This window comes from Equus caballus, chromosome 14 (assembly GCF_041296265.1).
Source record: "Equus caballus isolate H_3958 breed thoroughbred chromosome 14, TB-T2T, whole genome shotgun sequence".
NCBI classification, from domain to species: domain Eukaryota; kingdom Metazoa; phylum Chordata; class Mammalia; order Perissodactyla; family Equidae; genus Equus; species Equus caballus.
In genome coordinates, this window is record NC_091697.1 from 12,208,656 (window position 1) to 12,228,618 (window position 19,963).

At 36.8% G+C, this 19,963-nt stretch overlaps 1 protein-coding gene across 1 annotated transcript in view; it reads right to left on the reverse strand.

Annotated features, from left to right (window-relative positions):
* The window catches only part of LOC138917600 (uncharacterized), a 95,786-nt gene that overhangs the window by 72,761 nt on the left and 3,062 nt on the right, over nucleotides 1-19,963 (reverse strand). The window contains exon 2 of the mRNA XM_070234699.1: nucleotides 18,356-18,432. The gene's annotated coding sequence lies outside the window, so the exon portion shown is untranslated. The remainder of the gene's footprint in view (nucleotides 1-18,355; nucleotides 18,433-19,963) is intronic.

The window sequence follows — 19,963 nt, forward strand, 5'->3', positions numbered from 1 at the left end:
AAGGATGATCTTTACTCAGAAGTAAAGAAGAATGACTTACAGATGATGGTCAAACATAATGCAATTTTTAGAAATAGATCTAATCAGAAAAGGCCAAAAGGAACAATTTGGAATAACAGAGATGTGTAAACTAGTTGGTAATATGTATAAAGGGTGATTTCGTAGCAAGTATACTTAGCAAATACACAGAAGAACATTCACTCTCACTTTTGCTCACAGCAAAGATTCACAAGTAAAGAATATAAAAGTGACAGCTAAATTCTTTCTGTAAAATAATATAAAATCTAAACATTCAATAGAGAAAAGGAATATGGCTGAGTGATATATTTGACCCCACACTATTGATAAACACAGTTCCCCACGTATACGTCTATACATACATAAAATAATTCAATGACAAACAGCAAAATTATTGAAAAAAACCCTTCAATTCATTGTTTGGGATAATCTAATCAAAAACAGGAATAAAAACCCTCTGACCCCCTTATACATTATAAAGAACTTATACAGACAATTTACAATTGAGAAAACATATGCTAACCCACAAATATATTCAAGTCACAAGTAATGAAATAATTGCAAAGTAAAGCTATTTAGCATACCCATTTTTGCTTCTGACATGGTTTTTTTTACATGAATGTCCAGAGTGAAGCTTCGAAGATACTGTGAAATATATGTCACGTGAACAAATGTTGAAGATCTTTTCCATCAATACAGAAATATAGTTCAATGTGCCCCATCTTAAATATGAAAAAGAAATGCCTCCTCTTCACTGGATATCCTTCCATGAGAATACTCTATTTTCCTACTCCCTGTAATTGCAAAGCTCCTTGTACTTTTACTGGAAGCACTTTATGCCTGCCATTCCCTCCTCAACTGGGCTTGACTCCATTCATTGTCAACATTTACCCACGTGTTGCTGAGTTCAGTGTTCACTTCTCTTTTTTGGCATCACAAATAGATTCCTTAATTAATCAGATAAGAAAACAACAACAGAGATCTCTAGGTTCTGGATGAGATTGGTGGCTGTCAAACAACTTCAAGTACATGTGCTTGGCTTTGATTCTCTCTGACCCCTTCCAGCAGTATCTACTGGGCTCTCAGACTCACATGGATGGATATTCTGAGGGGAAGGTCTCTGTGGGGTCTGAATTTCTCCTGGATGGTTAATGATGGAGACTGCAGTTCTGTCCCCACACAAGGCAGCAGGAAGGAGGCTAGTGTTAGCATTCTAGCCAAACTTAGGACTCCAAAAGCAACAAGCAGGACCTGTCCAGTCCAAGCTTGCACATGCTGAGGGACTGCAGCAGAGGAGATGTTTACAGCTCCCTCTATCTGCTCATTAGGCACATTTCCCTCTTGTTACTCCAACTTCTAGTCACATGATTTCCCTGTGGGACACTAGTCTAAACAGAAAGGAAATCTTCCATGGAGTTTCTTTGTTCCCAATAGACCTGGCTAGAACCAAGTGAATTCAATTTTTATTAGTCCTTTTTCATGAACACTCCTGGGTTCCAGGGTCTAATCTCCCATCATTTTATCTTACTGCTGATTGAAATTTTTTTTCCAAAGTTGAAGACTGAGAAACCCATCTGGATGAGATCACTTGAATCTTCAAGTTATGGACTTCTATGGGCTGGCCCCATGGCCTATTGGTTAAGTTCAGCATTTTCCACCTAAGCAGCCTGGGCTCAGTTCCAAAGCATGGGCCTACACCATTTTTCAGCTGTCATGTTGTGGCAGTGGCCCACGTGCAAAATAGAGGTAGATTGGCAGAGTTGTTAGCTCAGGGTGAATCTTCCTCAGCAAACACACATACCGCGCCCCCCCCCCCCACACACACACACGAAAACCCTATTGACTTGTAGTGGAGATGCAGCCCCTGATAGCTTCAGAAAATAGTTATTCTCCAAAATGAGAGAGAATTTAGTTTCTTTGATATAAACATTGTGCACTACACACTTTGGTAGCTTCTAGTTGATGTTGATTTTCAGGTACTTGTCTGCAGACCACTCTGAGTATCAAGACAGTAGTCAAGTGTTACAGTCATAAATGGGCAATTTGAGGCCTTCTTCACCAAGAACCCTCCTAAACAACTCAGGTCTGACCTTATGTTGTCAATTGTTGCACTCAGTATTTCAGCTCCTGCACACGTTTACACATGCCTCTTGAATATTTATCCCATGACAGGAAATGAAACTTTTAGAACTTTGGTTCTTTATCTATAAACTCAGTAATTTCTATCTATTGGAGTGGATGTGAGAAGTAATATTTTAGAGCTCAGCTGTAAATATTAAAAATGTAGATATTCTCTAACTTAGAATTTCTCAATCTCAGCATGATTAGCCTTCTGGGGAAGATCACTCTCTGTGGTGTGTTCTGTCAAGTGGATTGCAGGATGTTTAAATCATAAATGGCCTCCACACTCCCCTCTCAAAATGTCACTGCCTGAAATGTCTCTAGACAGTGCTCAGTGTTCTCTAGGGGGGGAATTGTCCCTGGTTCGTGAAAACCACAGTTTTCACTTAACTATCTCAAAGCATTTTTATTGCATTGGTATATTAATAATTTTAATATAGAATATGAAAGATCATCAAAGGTAAAAAATGGCAGAGCCACACCATGAAATAATATGGAACCATTGAAACAATGAATCAGCATTTTTCTGGTTGATTAGAAGGGCATCTATAAAATAGTATTGAGTAAGAAGGGAATGGGGGAGTCAGGCTGGAAAAAAGAAGAATGCCCCAAAACAGAAAGACGACTTATCATGCACAGAGGATTCTATTCAGGCATTTGAATTAAAATTTCCTGCATATGTATGGGTGCAAATATAGATATAAAAGTTTTAAAAGAACCTAGGAGCTTAAGGAAGGAAGAATGACAGTGAGAATGCAATTAGGTTAAGTTTAGTGCTTTCAAAACAAATCTAGGAAAGAAAAGAGATGGAAATATGAAATTAAATTCATATAAAGTATTAATAATTTAATGACATTGACATGGGCCACCGATTAATGACTAAATTGCCAAAGGCTTGGAAATAAAAGAATATAACAGAAAGTCTTTTACAATGTTGAGAGAAAGCACTATCTTAAGTTACAATATTATCTTCTGTAAAGATAGACACGTTTAAATATGCTTCTGGAAGATACAGATAATCTTTAATCAAATGTAAAGAAGAATGTGTTCCAGATGATGGACAAAGGTGATGCAACTTTTAGAAATAGATCTATTCACAAAACACCAGAAGAAAACATAAGGATTAACATAGACCTGAAAATGAGTTGGAAATATGTATAAAGGGTAATTTATTAGTATAAAGTATACAGAAGGACCTTCATTTTGATTTTTCTTTATAGCAAGGATTTGCAAGTGAAGAACAGCAAAGGGACAGCTCACTTTTTTCAGTAAAAAAATGAAAAGGAGTGAGGTGATGTCAGCATCATGGTGGAGGGAAATCTCCTGTAAACTCTCCCCTCAAAGATACAACAAGGACATTCATATGCCAACAGTGGACATCCACACAACACAAAAGATGTCGAAGAGACCCATGCAACCATATGTCAGAAGGTGGAGGTGCTAGAGCTCCCTCCCAAGGAAGTGGAATATGAGCTAAGAGGATGCTTCTCTTCCTCACCGAAGGCAAGCAGCCCAGGGAGTGCATTCAGCCTTCAGGAGGAAAGCAGAGGTGGGGAGGGAGGAGCAGCCCCCCATGGGAACACCACAGACCTCTGAGGCCCTCACCGCCCAGGGGAAAGCCCCTCACAGAAGGGACTAGCTATCATGGGGTGTGTCCATCAAACCAACACACTAGGAGAGTAGATAGCAAGGGCAGAGCAAGAAGCCCCTGAGATCATGCAAGAGAAGAAAGTGCCCCTCCCAGCCCCCAGAGCCAAAGCCCAGCACCTTGGAGCTGTCCCCACAGATCCCAGCAGGCTCAGATTAAGCAGCTCTTTACCCCCACCCAATGGCAAAGGGTGGAAGTGGCAATCAAGTACTACCACAATGAGAAAGTACAAATCCATGTCATCTGGCAGTATGAAAAATATACTAAACCTCCAGACCAGAAAGAAAATGGCAAGTATCCTGAAATCAATCCAGAAGTCTATAACCTAAATCACAGAGAACTGAAAATATCTATGATTAAAAAACTCAGTGAGGTAAAAAAGCATGCATGGAGACAATGCAATGAGTTCAGGAGCTACTTCACAAAAGAGTTTGAAACTATAAAGAGGAACCAATCAGAAATATTGGAAATGAACAACACAATAGATGAGATAAAGAAGAACATAGACTACCTGAATGGTAGAGCTGATAACAGCAGGAATGAATCAACATCATTAAGGACAGAAACAGAAATGCTTCATGAGAGGAGGAGAGAGAACTGAGACTAAAAAGAAATGAAGAAAATCTCTGAGAATTATCTGACTCAGTTCGGAAATGAAGCATAAGATATAGGTGTTCCAGAGGGAGAAGAGAAGGAGAATGGAGCAGAAAGCATGTTCAAAAAAATAATAGCAGAGAACTAAACCTGGGGAAGAAGATAGAAATTCATGTGAAAGACACCATCAGATCTCCTAACTTGTCAATGTAAAAAGGCCTACTGCAAGACGTATAGTAGTGAAGCTTGCAAAAGTCAATGACAAACAAAAAATACTAAGGGCAGCAAGACAGAGAAGGTAACTTACAAAGAAACCCCTACAAAGGCTTTCAGTGGATTTCTCAGCAGAAATCTTAGAGGCTAGCAGATAGTGGAATGATATATTCAAAGCTTTGCAAGATAAAAACATTCAACCAAGAATACTCCATCCAGTGAAAATATCTTTCAGATATGATGGAGAAATAAAAACTTTCCCAGATAAACAAAAGCTAAGGGAGTTCAGCACCACAAGAACCCCTGCTACAAGAAATCTTCAAGAATGCCCTCATACATAAAAAAACAAAGAAGAAGAAAGGGGTTACAAAGCACTGAGTAGGGAGATGAAGAGGTAGACAAAATCAGAAAATCGGAGTTATTCAGCAGAAGAGGTTAGCAAATACTCAGGTACAACATTAGAGATAAAGGGAAGGAAAATACTGAAAATAAAGATAGCCTTGTCATTCTAACCACAAACTCACAACAGACAATAGACTAAGATTTGACAAAAACAACTCAGGAGAGGAAGAGGAAAGGGACTGAATCCACTTAGTCTAAGGAGATGAGAAGTCATCAGAAAATGGACTATCTCATCTATGAGATTTTGCATGCAAAGCTCAGGGTAATGACTAAACAAAAAAGTAGATCAGAGTCACAAATAATAAACAAGGAGAAAACTAAGTAATCCAGCACAAAAAACTACCTAACCAAATTAGCAGTCCAAGATACATGGGAGAAGAAAACAAAGAAATGGAGGAAAATAGGAAAATGAGCAATAAAATGGCAGTATTAAGCCCTCATATATACTCATATATATATATAAAATCTTATATTCATATATACTTATTTTATTACATATTTTATATATGTTATTATATATAAAATAAACATATTAATTATTTTTATTATATATTTTATTATATATATATAATAATCACTCTAAATGTAAATAGATTGAGCTCTCCAATAAAAAGACAGAGTGATGAGATGGATTAAAGACCCACATATGCTGCCTCCAGAAAGTACATCTCAGCTTCAATGACAAACACAGGCTCACAGTGAAGGGATGGAAGATGATACTCCAAGCTAATGGCAAACAAAAGAAAGCAGGTTATGCAATATTATATCAGACAAAGTAGACTGCAAGATAAGACAGGTAAAGAGAGACAAAGAGGGGCAGTATATAATGATTAAAGGGACACTCCACCAAGAAAACATAACACTTATAAATGTCTATGCACCCAACACAGGTGCAACAAAATACATAAATCAACTCTTAAAAAACCTAAAAGGAGATATTCACAATAGCACAATAATAGTAGGGGACCTCACAACCCCTCTTACATCAATGAATAGATCATCTGCACAGAAAATCAACAAGGAAACAGGGGAATTAAATGAAAAGCAAGACCAGATGGACTTAAGACATATATATAGAAGACTCCATCCAAAAACAGCAGAATACACGTTCTTCTCAAGTGTGCATGGAACATTCCCAAGTAGAGACCATATGTTGGCAAATAAAGCAAGTCTCAATAAATTTAAGAAGACTGAAATAATAACAAGGATCTTTTCTGATCACAATGCTGTGAAACTAGAAATCAACTACAAGATAAAAGCTGAGAAAGGGACAAAGATGTGGAGACTAAACAACATGTTACTGAACAACCAATGGATTATTGAATAAATCAAAGGGGAAATAAAAAATATCTGGAGACAAATGAGAATGAAAACATACTATATCAACTCATATGGGATGCAGAAAAATAGTACTAAGAGGGAAATTCATGACAATGCAGGCTTACCTTACCAAACAAGAAAAATCCAAAATAAGCAATCTCAAACTACACCTAACTGAATTATAAAAATGAGGACAAACAAAGCCTAAAGTCAGCAGAAGGAGGCAAAAAATAAAATTCAGAGGATAAATAAATGCACTTGAAACAAAAAACAGCAGAAAAAATCAATGACAGAAAGAGCTGGTTCTTTGACAAGATGAACAAAATTGACAAATACCTAGCCAGACTTACAAAGAAAAATAAGAGAGACAGCTCAGATAAATAAAATTAGAAATGAAAGAGGAGAAATTACAATGGATACCACAGAAATACAAATGATTATCAGAGAATACTATGAAAAGCTATATACCAACAAATTGGACAATCTAGAAGAAATGGAAAAATTCTTAGACTCTTAAACCTCTTAAAGCTGAATCAAGAAGAAATGGATAATCAGAAGAGAACACTCACAAGTAAAGAGATTGAAACAGTAATTAAAAACATCCCCCAAAACAAAAGTCCAGGATCAGATGGCTTCCCTGGAAAATTCTACCAAATGTTCACAGACGATTTAAGAACTATGCTTCCTCAAACTATTCCAAAAAATGAGGGAAGACGGAACACATCCTAAAAAATTCTACTGGGTCAATATCACCCCAATACCAAAGCCTGACAAAGATAACACAAAAAAGGAAAACTACAGGTCAATATCACTGATATACATAGATGCAAAAATCCTCAACAAAATCTTGTCAACCTGAATGCAGCAATACATTAAAAAGCTCATACACCATGATCAACTGAGATTTATACCATGAACACATGGATGGTTCAACATCCACAAATCAATCAAAATGATACACCACATTAAGAAAATGAGGAATAAAAAACACATGATCATCTCAACAGACACAGAGAAAGCATTTGACAAGATCCAACAGCCATTCGTGATAAAAAAAAAAAAAAACTCTTAACAAAACGGGGATAGAAGGAAACTACCGCAACATAATAGAGGCCATATATGACAAACCCACACCTAACACTGTACTCAGTGGGGAGAAATTGAAAGCCATCCCTCTGAGAACAGGAACAAGACAAGGGTACCCACTCTCACCGTTCTTATTCAACATTGCACTGGAGGTTTTGGCCACAGCAATTAAGCAAGAAAAAGGAATCCAAATAGGAAATGAAGTGCAACTCTCACTGTTTGCAGACGACATGATCCTATTACAGAAAACCCTAAAGAATCCATTGGAAAAGTATTAGAATTAATCAACAACTACAGTAAAGTTGCAGGGTCCAAAATCAACTTACAAAAATCAGTTGCATTTCTATGCACTAACAATGAACTAACAGAAAGAGAAATCAAGAATACAATCCCATTTATAATCACAACATAAAGAATACAATATCTAGGAATAAATTTGACCAAGGAGATGAAAGACCTATACAATAAAACTATAAGACATTATTGAAAGAAATCAATGATGATGTAAAGAAATGGAAAGATGTTCCATGCACATGGATCAGGAGAATAAACATAGTTCAAATGTCCATACTACCCAAAGCAATCTACAGATTCAATGCAGTCCCAATCAGAATCCCAATGACATTCTTCAAGGAAATAGAACAAAGAATGCTAAAATTCCTATGGGCCAAGAAAACACCCTGAATAGCTAAAGCAATCCTCAGAAAAAAGAACAAAACTGGAGACATCACAACTTCTGACTTCAAAATGTACTACAAAGCTATAGTAATCAAAACAGCATGGTACTGGTACAGAAACAAGCACACAGATCAATGGAACAGAATTGAAAGCCCAGAAATAAAACCATACCTCTACGGACAGCTAATATTTGACAAAAGTACTAAGATCTTACAAAGGAGAAAAGATAGTCTCTTCAACAAATGGTGTTGGGAACACTGGGTAAGCACAAGCAAAAGAACGAAAGTAGGCCACTATCTTATGCCATACACAAAAATAGACTCAAAATGGATCAAAGAGTTGAAACTATAAAACTTCTGGAAGAGACTATAGGTAGTACACTCTTGGACATTCATCTTAAAAGGATCTTCTCAAATACCATGTCTTATTGGACAAGGGAAACAAAAGAAAAAAATAAACAAGTGGGACTTCATCAGACTAATGAGCTTCTGCAAGACAAAGGAAACCCAAACCAAAACAAAGGCAACCCACCAACTGGGAGAAAATATGAGCAAATCATATATCTGACAAGGGGTTAATCTTCATAATATACAAAGAACTAATACAGCTCAACAAGAAAAAAACAATAATCCAATTAGAAAATGGGCAATAGATCTGAACAGAGATTTCTCCAAAGAAGATATACGGATGGCCAACAGGCATATGAAAAGATGCTCAACATCATTAGCTATCAGAGAAACGCAAATCAAGACTACAATGAGGTATCACCTCACTCTGGTCAGAATGCCTATAATTAACAAGACAGGAAACAACAAATGTTGGAGAGGATGTGGAGAGAAGGGAACCCTTGTTGACTGCTGGTGGGAGTGCAAACTGTTGCAGCCACTATGGAAAGCAGTATGGAGTATCCGCAGAAAATTAAGGATAGATCTACCATATGATCCAGCTATTCCCCTGCTGGGTATTTATCCAAAGAACTTGAAAATACCAAAGGCATAAAGATACTTGCACCCCTATGTTCATTGCAGCATTATACACAATAGCCAAGACTTGGAAGCAACCTAGGTACCCATCAAGGGATGAATGGATAAAGATGTAGTATTTATACACGATGGACTACTACTCAGCTATAAGAAATGACAAAATCCGGCCATTTGTGACAACATGGATGGACCTTGATGGTACTATGCTGAGTGAAATAAGTCAGAGGGAGAAAGTCAGATACCATGTGATCTCAATCATAAGTAGAAGATAAAAACAATGACAAAAAAACACATAGCACTGGAGACTGGATTGGTGTTTACCATAGGGGAAGGGGGGAAGGGGGAGGGCAAAAGGGGTGATTAGGCTCACAATGTGAGGGGATGGACTATAATTAGTTTTTGGGTGGTGAACATGATGTAATGTACACAGAATTCGAAATGTGATGTACATCTGAAAATTTAAAAAGAATGATAAAAAAAAGAAAGTAAAAAAAAAAAAAATCCAGATCTTTAACCAAAGGGAAAAGATAATTTGGTTGGGCACCCACTGATTTAAAAGCTTGGCAAACTATTTTGAATGGAATGAGTACTCAAATTTATGGCATGGAAATTCACACAGAAATAATGTTGCTAGAAATATACATAATTCTACTGTGAAAAAAATAAAAAGAAAAAGAAATAAAAAATAAAAAGAAATCACCTCACTTGCCTGTACATCACTCTTCAGCTAATATGCTATTTGCCCACTTTTGTTAATTGCAAATATCCTTTGATTTATGTTCTACGTTTACTAAAATGACTTCACGCTTCTCATTTCCCCTTTTTATTGACCTTCTGTTACTATCATTTAATTTCAACATTGACACCTGTGTTGCTAGATTCATTGCTCGCTTTTCATTTCAGCATCATAAATAAATATATTAATTAATTAATACAGCAAGCAAACAACCCCAGTGATCTCTGAGCTCTCTGTTAGGCAGGATTGACTCTCAGTTGAGCTCAGGGAAATATTCTTGGCTTTCGTTCTCTCTGACTCTCTCCTACAGTGTCTACAACACTCTCAGACTCACCTGGATGGAATCTCTGAGAGGAAAGTCTCCAGGTTGAAAAAAAAATTTCTCCCTGGATGGTTGATTATGGAGATTGAAGTTTCACCCAACAAGCCACCAGGGAGCAGTCAAATATTGGTCCATGAGCCAGATGTAGGACTCCAAAAGAACAACCATCTCCCATCCAGTCCAAGGTTGCACATGCTGAGGGACTGCAGCAGTGGGGAATTGAGCTCCCTATATCTGTTCATTAGGCACATTTCCCTCTTATTACTCCAACCTCTAAATACATGATTTCCTTGCCTGACAGTGATCAGGACAGAATTAAAAGTTTTCCTACTGATTCTGTTTCCAAGAGACGAGCTTAGAAATCAAGTGAATCCAGTTCTTGTTACTCCCTCTACATAAACTCTCCTGCTTTCCAGAGGTCCAACCTATCAGCCCTTCATCAAAACCCTGAGCTTAAATTTTGTCAAAAGTTTAAGACTGAGAAACCTCTGGTTTAGGTCCACAGGATCTTCAAACATTAACTCGTGGTGGGAACACTGTCCCTCATATCTCCAGAAAATCGCTAGTCCATTCTTCAGAACATGAGAGCATTCTGTTCCTTTAATATAAAATCTTGGGCACAAAATTCCTTGCCTTCCTGATACATTTGCCAAAACAACTTGCAATTCCTATTTATATCACAAGTTAAGAGCTGATATGTCACCCTTCATTATGAAACATTTGCTAATTACAAGATATCTATTTAGATCATTTTATGCCAAATTATCCAAACTTACCACCTTATAGGGTCTTTCCTATTTAATTTTTACAAAAGTCTGTTCTATGAGATAGTATGTTTATGAACTCCACCCTATATTGCAGAAATGGTGCTCAGAGAGATTTAGTGATCCGTGCAAATTTACAAGTAAGACATGGGGTCTTGATTGGAATTCTGTCAGAATGCTTTCAGTTCTGAAACATCATGCCATTGGTTCTCAATCAGAGGTGATTTTGCCCCAGAGACACTTGGCCATGTTGAAGGAGTACTGCTAGTCACCTGAAATGCACAGACAACACACAACACAAACAATTATCCAGCCCCAAAAGTCAATAGTGACAAGGTGAGAAAACTCATTCAAGACCAGCACTTCTGTGACTTCAATATGCATGAGAGTCGCCAAGGAACCTAGTTCAAGTGCAGATTCTGATTCAGTAGGTCTCCCTCGGCCCAAGAGACTCTCAATTTCTAAGAAGCTCCTGGGTGATGATACTGAAGATCCTAATCTGTGGACCAGTCTTTGAGTAAAAAGGCTGTGGTCCTGTATTAGAGTCAGGTGTAGGCATTTTTAGGACTTCACCAAAATTGCCTCTTCAGGTAATTTTTTTAAAGTTTGTTGAGGTAACATTGGTTTATAATATTGTATACATTTCAGGAGTACATCACTATATTTCAACTTCTGCACAGTCTACATCATGTTCACCACCAAAAATCTAATTCCCTCCCTCATGGTACAAGTGTCCCTGTTTGCCCCATTTGCCCTACCCCAATCTGATTTCCCCTCTGGTAACCACCACTTAGTTCTCTCTATGTGTTTGCTTTTTTATCATCCACACGTGAGTGAAATCGTATAGTATTTGTCTTTCTCTGTCTGAGTTGTTTTTACTTAGCATAATACCCTCGAGGTCTATCCATATTGAAAATTGCAATATTTCATCTTTCTTATGGATGAGTAGTATTCCATTGTACATACAAACAACACGATTTTTATCCATTCGATCATTGATGGACACTTAGATTATTTCCAAGTCTTGACTACTGTGAATAATGTTGCAACAGACATAGTGGTGTATATATATTTTTGAATTAATGTTTTTGCTTTCTTTCAATAAACAGCCAGAAGTGAAATAGCTAGATCATATGGTAGATTAAATTTTTTGAGGAATTTCCATACTGGTCTCCACAGTGGCTGCACCATTTTACATTCCCACCAGCAGAATACAAGAAGCCCCTTTTTTCCACATCCTCTCCAATACTTGTTACTTTTCATTTTCTGCTGGGCTTTTTTTGCCTTTTTTAATAATAGTGATTCTGACAGGTGGGAAGTGATATCTCATTGTGGTTTTGATTTGTATTTGCCTAATTAGTGATCTTGAACATTGTTTCATGTGCCTGTTGGCCATCTGTATCTCTTCTTTGCAAAAACGTCTGTTCGGATCCTCTGATCATTTTTTAATCAGTTGTTTTTGTGTTTTTGAGTTGTATGTGTTCTAAACATGTTTTGGATATTAACCCCTTATCAATATATGATTTTCAAATATCTTCTCCCAATTGGCAGGTTGTCTTTTCATTCTGTTGATTGTTTGTTTTCCCATGCAGAATATTTTTAGCTTGATTTGCCCTATCTGTTTATCTTTTCTTTTGTGGCTTGTGATTTTGGTGTCATATCCAAAAATTCATTGCCAGGATGCATGTCAAAGACATTTTTTTCCTACTCATTCTCCTGGGAGTTCTATGGTTTCAAGTCCTATGTGGTCTTTAATACACTTAAAATTATTTTTTTTAATTGTGTGAGATAGGAGTTCAATTTCTTTCTAATGTATATGGATATCCAGTTTTTCCTGCTCCATTTATTAAAGACACTATCCTTTCTTAAACAAGTATTCTCGGCTCTATTGTTAAATACTGGTTGCCCTTATATACATGGGTTTATTTCTGCATTCTTGATTCTGTTTCACTGGTCTTCGTGGTTCTTTATATTCCAGTACGATATTGTTTTAATTACTATAGTTCAGAAAGTGTGATGCCTCCAGCTTTGCTGTGTTGTTTTTTTCTGAGGATTTCTTTGGTTATTCGGGGTCTTCTGTGATTCCATAAAAATTTGAGGATTTTTAAAAATATTTCTGTGAAAAGTAGCATTGGAATTTTGATAGCAATTGCATAGAATCCATAGACAGCTTTAGGTAGTATGGAGATTTTAACAATATTAGATTGTTCAATCCATGAACAAGGACAATCTTTCTATTTATTTGTGTCTTTTCACTTTATTTCATTAATGTCTTCTGGTTCTATTTGGATAGAAATCTCACTTCCTTGGTTAACTTTATTCTTGAGTACTTTATTGTTTTTGATGCTACTGTAAAGATAGTATTTTCTTTATTTCTTACTTATATTGCTCATTTTTGGTGTGTAGACATAGAACTGATCCTTATATGTGGATTTGGTGTTCTAAAACTTAGCTGAATTTGTCTATTCCTTCTAACAGTTTTTGGTGGGGTCTTCATGGGTCTCTACATAAGATATCATGCTTTGAATGGGGACTGCTTTACTTCTTCCTTCCTGGTTTGAACGTATTTTATTTCTTTTTCTTGTCTAATTGCTCTGACTAGGATGTCCAGTACTATGTTGAATAAGAGTGGTGAGAGTAACATCCTTATCTTGTTCCTGATCTTGGAGAGAAAATTTTAAACTTTTCACTGCTGTATATATTGTTGGCTGTGTCTTGTCATATATGGCCTTTATTATTTTGAGATATGCTTATTCTATCACAAATTTGTTGTGATCATACATTATGAAATGATGTTGAATTTGCCAAAAGTGTTTTCCACATCTATTGAGCTAATCATATCTCTTTAAACTTTAATTCTATCAATGTGATGTATCACATTTATTTCTTTACTTAAAGGGAAACATCCTTACATTCTAGAAATAAATTTCACTTCTTCATGATGTATGGCCTCTTTATTTTTCTATTATTTTTTGTTTGCTGGTATTTTGTTGCAAATCCTTACATATATATTAATCAGAGATTTTGTTGTGTAGTTTTTTGCTTTCTTTTTATTTTTAAAATTGTTTTTACAAAGATTGACCCTGAGCTAACATCTGTTGCCACTCTTTTTTTTTTTCCCTTCTTCTCACCAAAGCTCCCTAGGTCATAGTTCTATATTCTAGTTGTAGATCCTTCTAGTTCTGCTATGTGGGACATCAACTCAGCATGGCTTGATGAGTGGTGCTAGGTCCATGCCCAGGATCCAAACCAATGAAACCCTGGGCCACAGAAGCAGAGCGTGCAAGCTTAACCACTATATTATGTGGCTTGCCCATATTTTTATTTTTTATTGGGGTATAGCTGACATAAAATATTAGATTAATTTCAGGTACACAACATAATAATTCAATATTTGTATACATCATGGAATGACTGCATGAAGTCTAGTTAGCATCTGTCACTATTGAAAGTTACATTTTTTTCTAGTGAAGAGAACTTTTAAGATTTACTCTCTTAACAACTTTCAAAGATTTAATACAATATTACTCACTGTAGTGACTATGTTGTACATTACATCCCCTTGATTCATTTATATTGTAATTGGAAGTTTGCACTTCTTGACTCCTTTCAGCCATTTTTTCCCACCCCCTAATCCACCACTCCTCTGGCAACCACCAATCTTTTCTCTGTGTCTGTGAGTTTTGCTTTGTTTATTATACTCCATATATAAGTGAAAGCATACAATACTTGTCTTTCTCTGACTGATTTATTTTATTTAGCTTAATACCCTCAAGGTCTATCCATGTTGTTGAACATGGCAAGATTTCATTCATTTTTATGATGGAATAGTGTTGTTATCAAGCAAGGGTTTGATGCTTGACACACAGAAAAGCCAATAGTATGGCACCGGCTTTGGAGAAAAGAAAAAGCTTTATTGTGAGATTGACTGGCAAGGAGACAGGAGCAAAGCTTTCAAGTCTGCCTTGTGAAAACCATTCCTCTGAGAACAGGAACAAGACAAGGGTGCCCACTCTTGCCACTCTTCTTCAACACAGTACTGGAAATTTTAGCCAAAGCAGTTTGGCAAGAAAAAGAAATAACAGGTATCCAAAAAGGAAAGGAAGAATTAAAACTGTCACTATTTGTGGTTGACATGATTCTATATATGGAAAACTGTAAAGAATCCAACAAAAAACCATTAGAAATAATCAACGAATACAGTAAAGCTGCAGAGTACAAAATCAACATTCAAAAATCATTTGCATTTTATTCCACTACAGTGGCCTGTGGCTCGCCAGTTTGGATCCTGGGCATGGACCTACACACCGCTCATCAGGCCATGCTGTGGTGGCATCCCAAATGAAAGAACTAGAATGATATACAACTATGTACTGGGGCTTTGGGGAGAAAATTAAAGAGGAAGATTGGCAAAAGATGTTATCTCAAGGCCAGTCTTCCTCACACACACAAAATCACTTGCATTTCTATAGATTAATAATGGACCAGCAGAAAGATAAGTCAAGACTATAATCCCACTTACAACTGCAACAAAAAAGAATAAAATACCTGGAATAAATTTAACCAAGGAGGTGAATGTCATATACACCAAAAACTATGACGTTAATGAAACAAATGAAAGAAGACAAATGGAAAGATATTCCATGCTCATGTATTGTAAGAATAAACACAGTTGAAATGTCCATATTACCTAAATCAATCTACAGATTGATCTACAGACCAATCTACAGACTTAATTCAAACCCGAATGGAATACCAATGACATTCTTCATGAAAAGAGAAAAAAGAATCTTAAAATTTATACGGAAAAACAAATGACACTGAATAGCCAAAGCAACCCTGAGGGGGGAAAAAAAACACTTGGACGCATCATGCTCCCTGAACTCAAAATATACTACAAAGCTGTAGTAGTCAAAACAGCATGGTACTCACATAATAAACCCAGATATACAGATCAATGGAACAGAATTGAAAGCCCAGAAGTAAAACCACACTTCAAGGGACGTCTAATCTTCAACAAAGAAGCCAAGAACACACAATGAAGAAAGGAAAGTCTCTTCAATTAACAGTGTTGAGAAAATTGGAGAGCCACATGCAAAAGAATGAATGTAGATCATTGTCTCACATGATACAAAAAAATTAACTCTAAATGGATTAAAGACTTGAATGTAAGACCTGAAACCATAACACTCTTAGAAGAACATATAGGCAGTACAGATTTGACGTAGGTCTTAGTAGTATCTTTCTGAATACCATGTCTCCACAGGCAAGGGAATCAAAAGACAAAATAAAGAAATGGGACTACATCAGACTAAAGAGCTTCCTCAAGGCAAAGGAAACCATCATCAAAATGAAAAGACAACCTACCAATGGGAAGAAAATATTTGCAAATCATACAGCTGACAAGGCATTACTTTCCAAAATATATAAAGAACTCATACAACTCAATAACAAAAAAAGAATAATCCAATCAAAAAAATGGACAGAGGATATGAACAGACATTTTTCACGAAGATATCCAGATGGCCAACAGGCACATGAAAAGATGTTCGACATCACTAATCATCAGGAAAATGCAAATCAAAACGACAATGAGGTATCACCTCACATCAGTCAAATGGCTATAATTACCAAGCCAAAAATAACAAATGTTGGAGAGGATGTGAAGTAAAGGGAATGCTCATAAACTGGTGGTGGGAATGCAAACGGGTGCAGCCACTATGGAAAACAGTATGCAAATTTCTCAAAAACTTAAAAATAGAAATACTGTATGATCCAGCCATCCCACTACTGGGTATTTATCAAAAGAACATGAAATCACTAATTCCAAAAGATATATGCACCCGTATGCTCACCACAGCATTATTCACAATAGGCAAGATGTGGAAGCAACCTAGATGCCCATCAAGGGACAAATGGAGAAGAAGGTGTCGTATATATATACAATGGAATACTACTCACCCATAAAAACAGACAAACTCATCCCATTTGAGACAACATGGATGGATCCTGAGCCAAACAAGTAAGACAGAGAAAGGAATACTCTATGATTTCACTCCTATGTGGAATATAAGCAAACACATAGATGAGAATACATTAGTGGTTACCAGAGGAAAAAGGGATGAGGGAGGATGAAATGGTAAAGCCACATATGTATGGTGACGGATAAAAACTGAATTATTGGTGATGAACACAATGCAGTCTAAAGAGAAACTGAAATATTATGATAGACACTTGAAATGTATACAAGGTTGAAAGCCAATATGACTCAGTAAAATAATTATATATATAGATAGATAGATACATGTATATAGATACAGACAGTGACCACTAAAAATAGGCACATATAGAAAATCAAGTTAAAATGGAATTTTAAATAATTATTATTAACCCCAAAGAAGAAAAAAAGAGAAAGAGGAACAAAAGCCAAATGGAAAAAAAGAAAACATACAGTAAAATGGATGACCTAAATCTAACTGTCAATAATTACGTTAAATGTAAAAGGATAAAATTCTCCAATTGAAACTTAGAGTTTGTCATAACAGATAGAAAAACAGCATATAAAAAAGAACGAAAGAATATCTTAAATACTGAAATTCTTTGTTAAATGCTATCATATGTAGTTTCCTTATTTTGACTAATATTTTGAATGGCTGCATAGCACTCTAATTTATGGTTATAATAGAATTAAACATGTTTAGATGATTATGATTATATACATTGTTAGACAACATATCTAAGGTCTTTTCTATTCTTGCTCTCTGTTAATTTAAGACTTATGATTTTATTCTCTTTTATGGACACTAACAATCCCTCACTGAGAACTTTTCTGGTTCATGAGTTAGAGGATACTAATGTAGGATGATCCAGAATTATATCAAAGTCATTCAATTTCATCGCATCCCAGTCAGCAATAAAATAGTCATATTTCTCATTCAGGAATCCCTTACAAAGGACCATGATCCATATATTTTCAAGTCCTAAATCATATTGCTATTCAATTCCAAAAACCTCACAGTGCATTGGATCTTAGCCTCCAGAGACCGTTCATTGCTGGGTTTTATCATGTGTATCTAGAAAACTCATGTCTGTGAGAACGTCAGGGTCTTTCCCTGCTTGGCCAAATGGGATCTCCATCTCTCATCCAACTACAGTCCTGACACGGGAAGCTCAAATCATTTCTTGACAGGACTTAATTTCTTCATTCCTCCATTATAGCTCTTAATATGACTAAGTTGAGCACGTAGGAGAGAATAACCTGGTCAGTGAATGCATAAACACTGGCTGGAAAAGACTGGGCCACATAAGGAGGACTAGGTTATTTGGAACCATTGTTCAGTTCACTGGAATGGGAGGAACTGGGAAGCACATAATCACATGGGGTTCTTTGGGTAGGACGCTTCAGAACAATTAATGAAAACATTTACGTCTCACTATTTTAACGAGAAGGAAACACTAACTTACACATACCATGGTTTTGCACCTGCCAAAACTGATCAGTCCTCCTTGGGATTCCTCTACTGGGAAAGAACAAAGGGAATCCAGAGCTGGGTAAGGAAAAAGAGACCATGAGAGCAAGCATAATTCAGGGTTAGCATGAAAGGAAGTAACATTTGGCTCCTCCATTCCATTTTGCATAATACCGCTAACCAAACAAACACAACAATATGAAAAGATTAGAAGGATTGTAGATAAACCCAAACTCTTTCCCTAACCCCCAGGAAACCCAAACAATTCAGCAGACAGTTTTCTGGCCTGTCCTCCACTTTGGGGAAGCAGCTCTGCACGTGAGGCTAGGCTGGTCAGCGCTGCCCTGAACAGGTCCTCCTCCCTCCATTCACACCTTCCAGGACTGAAAAGGAGCCACGCCATCCAGCCACACCTTACCTCATGGCCTTGGGGTCAGGTGAGGTTGAACAGGTTAGAAAAGACATAGAACTGGTCAGGAAGTATTCAATATTCCAATTCCAGAAAAACTGACTGGTTAAACACATTACGACATATCCATGTAGTAAACGTGAAGTCAGGAAAAATATTGTGAACATGGAAAACATTCCAGAAATACTGTCAGTAGAAAAATCAGGTTATAAAACTATAGGTGCAATATGATACCATTTGAAGAACATATGTGTATCTCAATATCAAATGACTGAAAAATCATCAGACTTCAATAGACAGAAAAAGATCTAGAAAGTTGTACATTCACTGATTAACAGTGCTTATCTTTTGCTCCTGATGGGGATTTTGTTTGTTTAAGTATATCTTAACTTGCTGATTCAATGGCCATTTCTTAAAATATCTGTGCATGTGAACATTTGCTGTGTGTTAAGTGGAAGCTGTTTTCCAAAATGTGGAAAGTTCATTCTTCTAAACAGAGTTTACTTGGTCTTGGGGAAATGTACTAAATTTGGGTTGTTTTACTAAATGGTTTTTGATTCCTTCAGTTACCAGTGACACAATCTCCTCTCAGGTTTCTAGGCATGCTCATTGTTGGATGACTGTCTAGACAGATGGTGAGGTCCCTGAGTGTAGCTAACATGTATTGTTGCTGGTCTCAGCGCTACATCCTTCTGCAAGTTTTCTTACGGAATCCTTTCCCACCCTGTTAATCACGTCCTCCAGAAAGCTGCTCAATTATCTTATCCCATCAGTCTCACTCAGCAACCACCATCATCAGAATAAAATGTAATGTAGGAGTTACCGTGTGACCCAGCACTTCTGCCCTTAGCTATATACCCAAGAGAATGGAAATATGCATTCACACAAAAACTAGTACACAAATGTTCACATTTGTCACAGCCAAAAACTGAGAGCAACCCAAATGTCCATCAACAGATGGATGAGGAAAATGTCGTTTATGGATATAAGGGAATATTACGCAGACATAAAACTGAAGGCTATTTTGATACCGACTCCTCATGGAGGACCTTGAGGACACTGCGCTAAGTAAAATGAGCTAGTCATGAAAGTATAAATTTTGCACGATTGCTCTACTATGAGGGTCCTAGAGAAGTCAAATTCAGAGACAGAAAGGAGAATGGTGGCTGCCAGGAATGGGAGGAGAGGGGAATGGGGAGT